The following is a 12,380-nucleotide window of genomic DNA, read 5'->3' as shown; positions in this document are numbered from 1 at the left end:
AGCAAGTTTGTATATACTGTGTGTTTGAAGACCATGATAGCTCCATGACTGAGTGAACTGTGCTTGAGACAGCTCTAGGATGAGAAACAGTCCCGTAAGTCTTTGAGGACAAACAACTCCAGGATTAGTGAGACCAGAACTAAACATTCTCCACTTTGCTTATAATTGCAACTATAATACTGAACTTTGTATAAGCCAAGTACTTAAAATGCTTCCACTCTGTTTCAAATGCAATAGCGACGAGACAGGCGTCATTACCATCACACAGAACAGGAAAAAAATGATTCTTTATAAATATTGCTTAAAAGAGATATGTAACTAGAAAACCTAATAAAAATTTATATCACTGTCATGCCCTAACTACATCTTCCTTAGCGAATTGACTTCGGGCAAATTCACCAAAGGTAGGCCAGCAGTACAGCTGTTAATGTGCAACATCAGGTTCAATGACATGATCAACGACAACAAACTTTGAGAGAATTAGTTGAAGATGCTGCATTGTTTTGTGAGACACTCTTATGAAATGGCTCTTAGGATCTCTTTAGAAATATGAAAACCCACAACTATCAGTAACCACCACCTGCTTTTCTCCAGGAAATGCCATTAAACGCACAAGTCAGTAACACCTATAAGTTTCCCGCTTTTATTTGATTTGATTCCCCCTTTCCGAGATATGAACCCCAAAGTGCCCACATCAGATTGAGCTGAAGGGCACTACTTCATCTGTGGAGGAGTCACAGCAGCCGTGGATGCCGAGAGCACCCCTTGATCACTGGGTCTCTACTTGGCACAGTGTTTCAGATGGTATTCATTTGGAATAAAGAGATCGATGACATAACTTGTCCAGTCTCCCTCTGCAAGTGGCTTTACTAGAAGAGGGCAAGGGCAGAAAAATATAAATTCTTCTGTCTGTAGGCAACCAAAAACATACCAACTCATCTTGGAGTAATTTAAGCAATAAGATGATTTAGAGGACAGTTCAGTGGCACCATTTTTGGAAGGCCAGAGCTTAGCAGAAGGAACACAAATCAAAGGTGACTGGCAGGTAAAGGATATATGTAGCAATCAGCAAAACCATGTGCACACTGGCACAAATTCAATACGATCATTTATAACATTTTTAAGGCAGAAGTACACAAAAGGGGGTCTGGTGCTAACTAAATCCACAGATAGCTTACATGCCACTGAAATAAACACTTCCAGATGCGGGTGTACAAAAACCTTTCACAGAAAGAAATGTTTTCTTTCATAAATCTGAAGGAGGGACCCTGAGCAGAGAAGGGCAAAAGTCTAAAACAGAGACTGAGCTTCTTATAGGTTTGGAAGTGCCTGCAAAGGTGGGGAAGCTGGGCTGGTCCTCATGAACTACACGGCACTATCTAGAAGCGTCACTATGAGCATTGAGGTTGTATTTCTTTGGTTATAAAAGAGCACCAGTGTGCCCCTGTGGAAGTACAGACCTGCCTGGAGTTCTTCACCCCTCCCCCAACTTCTGGGGAATGGGATAGATGATGAGCACGGTGGACACAGTAGGTTCATACAGAGACAAAAACCACTCATCAAAATTCACAAAGTGATGCTTTAGAACTTGCGCTGGCCCAAAGCTGTTAAGCCCTTGCAGGCACCATTTTAATGGTAAATAAATCTCAGTGTCTGTTAGATCAGTCATCTTTCAGGAATGCATGATCAAATTAATTAATAATGGCTTGGAAAGACAATTTGTTGATCCAAAGATCATAATAATAAATGATACTTCCTAGTCAGACATAAATACTCAGAAGTTCAAACAGAAGGTTAGTGTATCTTTTGTATTTTTTTTTAAGTTCCTGTAATCTGTGTATTATGTTCTATTCTCCTCCCCATATTCCTTAGTAACTCACAAACCAGGAAATCCTCTTGAAATTAGTCTCCTGGTTGAGTCTTGGTGTTCAGTTTTGAGAATATTTTCAGTTGTCTGTTCTAAATACTCACTCAAAAATTAAATCTGTCCATCTGTCAGTTGCTCTCTCCATTAGTCTTGTTCTCATTGTATCTCTTGAATACATTTTGTCTTCTCTGTTCTTACTGCCACCATGTAAGAGACTCTTCTCATCTCCAATCACCATACTGCCATCGCTCTTTCACTGGCCCAGGCCTCCTGTCTGGTCTGCTGTATGCATAATCAGGACAGTCTCTGCACATCATTGTATGACTCACACTTTGCTCAAAAAAAAAAAAAGTCTAAAATAGCTCCTTGATGACCACAGCAAAATAAAAGTCTTACTGGAAAGTTCTCTCTCTCTCTCTCTCTCTCTCTCTCTCTCTCTCTCTCTCTCTCTCTCTCTCTCTATATATATATATATATATATATATATATATATCACAGAGATAAAACTACATCTGCATTTTTAGAAAACAATACTGGGTTGTTTGTAGAATACTTGTAAAATATTTTACCATTATGTTAGGTAATTGCTGGTCTTTACCACGGAGCTCAGGCAAAGTGGTTGGAAGCCAATTCCTTCCAAAGCTACCTTAGAAGCTCTCCTTCCCTTTGCATCCTCTCCATAGCCTTTTTGTGCTTTGCCATGCCTGAGCATCCATGCTGCTTTCACCTTCTCCCCTAGTCTAGATTATCTTTTCAAGATTCTTACCATTTCCTCACCTCTGTCTCACTGATTCAGTTCAATGTTAATGACTGTACAAGCAATCCTTGACTGCACAGGTAGGCTGGTTCTCCTGGCTCTCACTTTGCCCATCTTTCTATCACAGCACCAAATATGTAGACCTGGGGAACTCATCTCCACATATTACACTTCAGCCTCACATATTTTTAACATAATGTGTAGCAAATGTTTATTGAATGAAGTGGGATTTCAGAGCTCTAGATGGCTCAGGACATGTGGGGGTATTAACAGTGGCCCTTCCACTCATTAACTGTGTGTGATTCAGTTGTACAAATATAAATTTTAGTGAATGGACTGTTGTTACACTGAAATCCAGCATTGCCCTCTGAAAGTAGAGTATGCTTTCATTCCATCTGGAAGGTACGTGTCTGAATTTTTTTCTTCCAGTGGTGACAGAGTGACTCATAACAGTATGCTGTCTTGTCTTGCTTCCTTATGATTTCTATTCTGGAAATCTATGGGGGTAACAGACATTACCTGCCATCAAAAACTAAAGCAAAATTAGTTCACTCACCTAAGAAGCAACCCCTTACAATGTCTCTGGTAGACTACAGCTTCTGAGAAAAGCTCAGTATAGAGTCCAGGCTTGTATTGCTTTTCCTTCCTCTTCCCCTTCCCCTTCCTTTATTTTCCCCTCATCCTCCCATTTCTTTTCTCCTCTTCTTCTCCATCTGTCCCTCTGTCTCCACCGAAAGCCTGCTTGCATGAAGAATAGTTGTCAACTATAACTTATTTACTTATTAGGCTTTTATATCATTAAGTCTTGCATAGGGGAATCGGTGTTTTGGGTTAAATCAGGAATGTAAAATAAAATCAGAGCCAGAAATGCAGTCTGTAACTTCTCTACTGGAAACTGTAAAATCTGCACAAGTGTTTGAATTGGAATTGACAGGAGCCTGTGGGCTAGGCTGAGAAACTCTGGAGCCAGTGAAGCAACTCTAAACCTTCCTCCCTGGTATTTCACCAGGGACTCTGGGACCACTATCACCTTGAATGCACCTGGGCAAACTCAGAGCCTGACACAGGGCTCTACTCTCATGACCTCTGCCAATTAATCAGTCAAAATATTTCCCCACCTGGAGGCCTACTCCACATGCTGGGCACATGCCCAGAACAGCAAGTGCACTCTCACCAGCTAGGGGAGCCTCTCCAGGTGCCAGAGTGAGACTTCACATCTGACTGACATATGGGCTATGAAGTTTCTCCCCTCACAGCTTGAGGTCATGCAGAGGCAGTATGTAGGAGGAAGATTTGATCTGGGCATATGTAACCTATGGAATTTGGTTTAAATCAAATCATAATTAAAACACTGGTCAGAAAAAACAAGACACTGTCTATGCACTTTTCCTACCTGGTTTATAACTTTAACTATGTATTAGGCATCATAAGAGTTAAGGCCTCAGTGTCAGTGTTGGAAGGTGTAAACTCCCATTTATGACAACCTATTTAGTACACTGGAGGATTAACTTCGCAGCTACATCAGCATATTAAATGATAGTTCAATGACAATGTGTTAACTAAAGCATGTAACAGCATTTAAGACAGCATCAAGGGTAAATCACCTGTTCAGAAGGCTATCAATACAGGTTTTTGAAGGGGATTTTTATCATAGTTATTAAAATAGCATGTAAGTGTTTTACTAAAAACATGCATATGTTAAACACAAGCTCTGTTTAGAAATGATAAGAATCTACTAACACATGCGCCTGTGCTCACACCTGTAATCCCAGCTACTTAGGAGGCTGAGGTCTGAGGATCAAGGTTCAAAGCCAGCCCAGGCACAAGAGTACCTGAGACTCTTATGTCCAATTAAATTCTAAGGAAGGGAAGCTTGGCTCAAGAGTAGGGCAGTAGCCTAGAGCTGAAGGGCTCAGAGACAGTGCCCAGGCCGGACAGTGCTCAAGCCCCATGACCCACAAAAAACCCTCAAAAACAACAACAAAAAAACTAACAAGTTATTTGATAAGATCCACCTAATTTAGATGTAAATATTAATTAAAAAATTAAATGGCTGGGCACGGTGGCTCATGCCTGCAATTCTAACTACTCAGGAAGCTGAGATCTGAGGATCTAGGTTCAAAGCCAGCCCAGGCACTAAAGACCCTGACACTCTTATCTCCAATTAATCATTAGAAAATGGGAAGTAGCTCACGGGGTAAGGTGGTAGCCTAGAGCTGAAGAGCTCAGGGACAACTCCCAGGCCCAGAGGTAGGGTGGTAGCCTTGAGCTGAAGAGCTGAGACAGCATTCTGGCCCAGAGTTCAAGCTCCACAACTGACAAAAAAAAAAAAAAAAAAAAAAAAAAAAAAAAAAGAGAAATTAAATGTATTTTTGCATGATTTAACACAAGCAAGTTACTAAGCCAAGTGAATATTTTTTATATTAGAGAGGGTTTTTGGGGGGTGGCAAGGGTGGAGGGGGAGGCAGCGGGTTATAGAGTAGACCTGGGATTTGATTGGTTAAGACTGAGTGTGTTTGAGAGTTGCTATGCTATTTGAACCATACCTTCAGCTCCTTTTTGCTTTACTTAATTTTCAGATAGGGTCTTGAGTTTTAGCCTGGGGCTGGCTAGACTATAATCCTCTTTCCTATGACCCCTCCCACCCCACTCCCTGCAAAAAGCTAGGATCTCAAATATAGGCCATAACATCTGGCTAACTGATTGAGATGGGGTCTTGATTAACATTTTGCCTGGCTGGCCTCAATTGGTGATCATCCTATTCTCAAACCTTCTGAGAAGCTAGAGATAGAGGTATGAGCTCCCATACCTGGACTTAAGAGTATAATTTGAAAATAGTGCAGTTGGGTATGGTAGTAAATGTCTATAATACTATTACTTGAGAGGCTGAAGATTTTGATTTTGAGACTAGAATGTACAACACAAAGAGACTGTGTCAATAAACAAAAAGAAAGTTCAACTTAGTTTTAGTTTCTCCAACTATTTTGTTTTTAAAGAGAGATTTTCATTTGTGGGACTTACCCAAAAGGGTTTCCTGTTCTATTTCCATTGCTCCAGAAGATTGTAAATACTTAAACTTCAAGGTTTTTAGTCCTTAGAGAATATTCTGCTCAAAAGGTTTCACTTTGGCGACATCGTGTTTAGTTTTTTTCCATCTGTGTTCAAATTCTTCCTCCCTTCCTCAGACAACAGTATACCTTTCACAATAAATACAGGCTGAAAGAAAAGACTGGAGGGAAAACTGTAGTGAGAAAAGCCTGAAAATCACAGCTGGCATCTCCCACTGGCACTTCAACCATGTCCTGTCCTATATCAGAGATACAGGTTTCTTTTTTGTAGTTATGTTCCTGAGAATATGAGCATTCTCTGGAGTATTTCTAGAGGCTCCATGCCAGTTGGTTTTGTGCCATTCAGAATAAAGCTTGTCTGTTATCCATTGTTTTATCTTGGAAATATTCTGTTGATGAAGAAGTTAAACCTCAAAACTTTGTTTTGCTTTTTAGATGTTTAGATGCTCTGGATGAAATTTTGCCAGGGGCTGGCCTGGACTCTAATCCTCGTTCCTATGACCCTCAAAGAGCTAGTGAGTGCAAACTCAAGCACATTTGGATACTAGTAGTTAATAGAGAAGGATGTTTTTTGGACAATTCCTTGTAAACAGTTTTACTGGCTGCCCCAACAAAAGAAAATGCTGCAGAGATATCAAGTAAAGTGGGATCTTTCTTCTCTTCTGTTCTGGGCTGGAAATATTGAACAGTTTTATAATATAACATGACCGTACCAACTCTGTTTGGCAACACACAATCACGCTGTTATGCTTGTAATAACAGAAAAAATAGTGCTGGTAATGAAGTTCTCCAAGTTTAGATTCAAAAGCAAAGCAAAATAAATTTGACCCTCTAACGTTAAGCAAATATTTGTGAGAGAAAGATTCTCAGGTGACTGGGATTTCCTTTGGGATCACTTGAGTAGCTTATAGTGTTTCAAGATTCATTAAAAAACAGTTTCCAGACAACTATGAAGAGTTAATGTTTGATAAGAAACTCACATAATGAGATCTTCTAATAATTTACAAGTGCAGAAATGTAAGCATTTGTTAGATGGCAAAACAACTTTTAAGTAAAGTACTTCTACTATTTCTTTTTTGAGCCAAGGAAACTGCAGGTCTGCAAAGAACATTATTTTATGTTTAAACTGCAGTATTTGTCAATAAAACACTTCACAATGCAATGTAAGTAAAATAAAAGATGGAAATGAAGTGGGGAGTGAGGGATATAATATTGAAAATGTCCAAAATATCTGCTATTTAAAATACCCTTATTGTTCTTACTGACTAAGTTTTCTAATATGAATCTTCAAGATTCAAGAAGGAGATTTAATACATTTTGGAAGACTTGCTGCCATGCAGTGAAGTTTAGGAAGTGCTGCCTCATGTTCTCAAGACAAGACCACTCAAAGGACTGAGAAGAAAGGCCAACCTGGGGTAGGAAAGTGAGTGGCAGGATTTCTGAAAATCACAGAGGCTCATGGCTCTAGAATCATACAATATTTCTCCTATCCCCACAAACAGCATTATTATTTGCTGTCTGATCAGATGCAGGTCACTTAAAATTTCTTTATATTTCAGCTTCCTTCCCTATAAATGGGAAGGAAAACATTAATGTGACTGTAGTGTGCTGAGGACTAAGTATGATGACGAAGATAAAGAACTTCTCTTGGAAGTATTACTTAATCCACAATTGCTGCTGATTCAAATAAAGTTTCTTCCCCAACTTTTCTGCTCTTTGTTTTTCACATTTCCAATATTATTTGAATAATCCTAAATTGAACACAATTGGACCATACAAAATTTTTTTTTCATTTTTATAGTCCGGAGATCTTTATTTATTTTTTAACATCTCTTAGGCCATGAATTCATAGGGGATAGGTTCTAATAGTTCAGGTTCCTTCCCATTGGTTCTCACAAAGTGTGCTTCTCTGGGTGGAGCGGGCTGGCGCTTCAGCTGAACCCAGGTTCCTTTCTCTTTGGCTTCCTTCTTTTTCTGGTCATTTTCCTTCACCCGTTTCAGGAAGCTATCTCGGCTCTTAGAGTGCTTAATATGTTCAATACGCACATTAATCCTCTTGGCAAGTATCTTGCCCTTAACTTGTTTGTTCACAACAATGCCAACAGCATGCTGGGTAACATTGTAGACCCTTCCAGTTTTGCCATGATAACATTTATGAGGCATTCCCTTTTGAACTGTACCCATTCTCTTGATGTCTACAATATCACCCTTCTTGTAGATTCTCACGTATGTGGCCAAAGGAACAACTCCATGCTTCCTAAAGGGCCTAGAGAACATGTACCGGGTACCTCTCCTCTTTCCTTTTGTGTTCGTCATTTTGGCAAATTACTAGAAGATGGCGGTGCCGTATACAAAAATTTCTGACACTCAGCTATTTATAACCTAGAAAAACTGCAGTTTCATATGATTTGACGTAACAAAATTCCATAACTGAAATTTTACTTCCACCTGCCATATTTAAAATTAAAAACAATTCCACAAAAAGTTTGTCTTTTTCCCATGGAACACTCAATTTTGGTGTTGTTTAAAATGACAAACATAGTACATGTTAATTGCTTTCTGATAATAAAGTGAGCTAACCGAGTGTTCATTTCCAATTGGTAAGGTTTAGTACTCCCCCCACACTTAAGAAGATTTATTTCAAATAAAAACATATTTAGGAATTTTTTAAATCAGTTTCTATCTGATACTTAACATTGAAAGGTATTATAATTGTGTGACATTTAATACTTTAGAGTAAACAGCAAATGCTGACAACTTTAATGTGTTGGAAATGACACTGTGGCTCAGTGTGGTAGAGTGCTAGCCTTGAGCTGAAGTTCAGGGACAATGCTCAGAGTTCAAGCTCTATAACTGATCAAAAAAGCAAAACAAAACAAAAGACAAAGCAAAACAAGAAACAAAACAAAACACCAAATTTGAGCATGCTCTCATATTAGAATCACTCATCAATGTGAAATTCTACACCAAAATAGTTAAAGCAGTCTGGTATGTAACTTTTGTCTTTAAAAAAATAAAATAAGGCCGGGAGTAAAAGCCGGAGTGGGGCTGAGGCTCAAGTGGTAGAGCTCTAGCCTTGAGAAAGTCCAAGGACACTGCTCAGGCCCTGAGCTCAAGACCAGGACTGGGAAAAAAATAAAATAAAATGTCGGGCTGGGAGTTTAGCCTAGTGGTAGAATGCTTGCCTAGCATACACGAGACCGGGGTTCCATTCCTCGGTACCATAATACATAGCAAAAAGCCGGAAGTGGTGCTGAGGCTTAAGTGGTACAGCTCCGGCCTTGAGAAAGTACAAGGACAGTGCTCAGGCCCTTAGTTCAAGCCCAGGACTGGCAAAAAAAAAAAAAGTGAAAAGTTTTTATAGGAGATTTTCTATTTTTGATGCATACTAGTGTATTAGGAATATCTCTGAATAATGCTATAAGAACAACCTCAGAGGGTTAGTTTTGTCATACACTTAAAAGGTATCTGTGGATATACTGTGGTCTTCTTTGATGTCAATCATGATTAGCTCTCAAGACCTAGCTAGTTCATTCTCTTGCTCTATCAGTTGCTCCTGCTCTCTCTCTCCTCTGGCTTTTCTATTTCCCCTCACATTCTCCTCCCTCCACTACCATGCCCAGTTACTGGGGATTGAACTCAGGTTGTTTGGCTTATAATGCAAGTTATCACTTGAACCATGCCTTTAGTGTCTGAGCTAGCTTTAAAATGTCATGGCTACCACAAGTATGCTTAGATGAGTAATTTTATGTTCTCATATTCTAGTTCAATAGAATACCACCTGATAATATGTAAGCTTAGGGTCTCTCTCTCTCTTTCTCTCTCACCCTCTCTCTCTCTCTCTACTCTCTCTATCCATATATATATATATTTTTTTGTTGTTGTTGTTGTTTGTTTGTTTGTCTTGTTTTTTTTTTGGTCAGTCACACATCTTGAACTCTGGGCCCGGGTGCTGTCCCTGAGCTCCTCAGCTCAAGGATACTCCCTACTCCTTGATCCACAGTGCAATTTCTAGCGTTCTGGTGGTTAATTGAAGGTAAGAGTCCCACGGACTTTAGTGCCCAGGCTGGCTTTGAACCATAATCCTCAGATCTCAGCCTCCTGAATAGCTAAGATTACAGACAAGAGCCACTGTGCCCTTTGGGTCAATGTATTTTTATAATAGTTGGATATTAGGAGGAGGTGAAATAAATTTAGGCATTACACATGAGATTATGTCATCTCACTCATCAGTTTCCTTTCTCTGTATTTCAAAATTACAGATCTGGTTTATATCAGACATTTACAGCACTTCTCATTGAGAACTAGGCTTGAGTGTCAAGGTAGGTATCTACAGGCACAACCACTAGCTGCTTGTAACTAATGATGATCTAGGTAAAACACACATCTAAATATCAGTAAGAAAAAAGTAAAAGATAAACGAGGAACTAGAGAAGTGTCTACAACAAATTTAATAAAAGGTGTTTCAGTGTATAATTTATAGATGGCTTAAAAGTTTTGCTGGGTGCAGGTGGCTCACATCTAGAATCTTAGCTTCTCAAGGAGCTGAGCTGTAAGGATCACACTTAGAAGTAGCCAGAGAAGGAAAGTTTATGAAACTCTTATCGCCAATTAACCACCAAAAAGCCAGAAATGGAATTATATCTCAAGTGGTAGAGAGTCAGCTTTAAGTGAAAAAACTCAGGGAGAGCACCCAGACCCAGAGTTCAATCTCCAGGAGCAGTGCATGTGTATGTGCATACACACATACACACACACACACACACACACACACACACACACGAATGTACTAATGCCTTATTGAAAAATAGGAAGATACAATGCAAAGTTAAAGAAATACGAATTATTAGTAAGCCTGGAAAATGCTCAGCATCATCAGTTATCAAATATTAAATAAAGCAAAAATATCCTATTACTATTACACATGGGATGGGAAAGACTATTCTTTAGCATTTTAATTTTCCCAGAAAATTTTATGTTGGAGATAGGTCAGCTCAACTTTCTTGCATACAAGTTGAAATCTTACTCTATGATTATTAGAGGTGACCATGTTTCCTCTACTGATGTGAACTGCAGATCAAAGCTTTACATAAGCTTGAAGCACAACTCAGATATTATAAAAGACCTTACAGAAATGAACAAAAGCATATTTTACCATCAAGGTGTTTTACTACTCGTTTTAGGAGCTGGAAGTATGAGGGAGTCAGGGCAGTGGTCATTACCACTAGCACACACAGCCTGTGAATCAATCCCACCTCAAGGAGTTACTTTACTAATTTTTAAAGGCAGATATATATCATGAAACTGTGTCTAGTCAATCAGGTTGCTCAGGATATAACAGGGAATAGGGAGAAGATTGAGCAAATCTGACTTTCTTGTCTTCTAACATAGTGGCTATTACATGTCTTGAACTATTCTATTTTTCAGATATATTTAGGAATTTAAAATGCACATTGGTTATATGCTTATTAGATAAAAATTAGCTTAAGTTCTATCTGAACATGTGATTAAGTACATTTTTACCATCAACTATATGCCTAGATTGTAAAAGTAATGCATGAATATCAAGCATTCTAGAACATATACATGTATAGACATGAACATAATAATGTGCAAATCATCAGTTAAGATAGTTTCCATCGAGCTAGTCTATTTAAAAATAAAAAACAACAAAATAGACACCACTTCTTTTTGAGTAACTATGAAGTTATCCCCTTATACACATTTCCATTATAAACTTTTTTTTAAATCACTTTTAGGTTACATCTCAAAAATCGTGTTTCTTTTGCTATCTTTTAAATGTTTCTTCTCTCTCTTAATTTGCTGGTCATTATTTGGATCTTATCTATGGATTTGATTTTTTAAATCTTAAATTTGTCTTATAAGCCAGTTTCTTTTATTCTTATTGATTTAATTAACTACAGGCTAGAGTTTGAACTCAGGGCCTCATGCTTGCTAGGCATGCCTCTAGCATTGTTTCATCTTGGTTATTTTGGAGAAGGTGTCTATTGAACTTTTCTGCTCGGGCTGACTTTGAACCGTGGTCTTCTTCATTTCAGCCTTCAGAGTAGCTAGGATTACAGATAAGTCCCTGGGCCTGACTTCAGTTCACATATTTTTCTAAATATTATCTTCCTTTTGGCTTAGTGCCTAAAGTAACTTTACCTAGCAAGTTGGAAAAAAAAAAGATACTTGTTTTCATTCTTTTGTTTTAGTTACAAGACTACAAATACTCCTGCAAAAGAATGTATTGCTTTCATCAGTAGCATTAATATCATGTTCTGTCTGCAGAGGCAGTTCAGTGGTGAAGTATATGCTTACAAAGCCCTGGGGACCATTGGCAGGACAAAAAAATATCATGCTAAAGAAGTAAAAATGATTGTCACCATTATGAAAAATTTCTAGAGACATATGTAAAGCACATTCTTAAATAACATATAGAATTCACGGAATTCATAACTAACAGGATTAAGAAAGGAAAAGAAGACATTGAGTTTAGAGATAAAGACAAAAAGAAAACATGATGCAGAAAAACTCATTACTTGTCTAAACAAAAATTAGCTAATTCCACTCTCCTAGGTAAAAATACATACAATATAATTTATTACTTGTTTATAAATTATGCTATTTATATACTCTGGATTGGTAAATTAATGTAATTTTCTCCCCAAAGTCAATTTTACTGCTC

The 12,380-nt window shown here is 38.3% G+C and overlaps 1 protein-coding gene and 1 pseudogene across 2 annotated transcripts in view; both read right to left on the bottom strand.

Annotated features, from left to right (window-relative positions):
• The window catches only part of Supt3h (SPT3 homolog, SAGA and STAGA complex component), a 251,889-nt gene that overhangs the window by 40,082 nt on the left and 199,427 nt on the right, over window positions 1-12,380 (bottom strand). The window lies entirely within an intron of this gene.
• On the bottom strand, window positions 7,514-8,060 carry LOC150047624 (large ribosomal subunit protein eL21 pseudogene; annotated as a pseudogene).

Source organism: Megascapheus bottae, chromosome 22 (genome assembly GCF_031878675.1).
Source record: "Megascapheus bottae isolate mThoBot1 chromosome 22, mThoBot2.hap1, whole genome shotgun sequence".
NCBI lineage: Eukaryota > Metazoa > Chordata > Mammalia > Rodentia > Geomyidae > Megascapheus > Megascapheus bottae.
The sequence above is the reverse complement of the archived record's forward strand: the minus strand, read 5'-3'. Positions and strand labels throughout refer to the sequence as shown.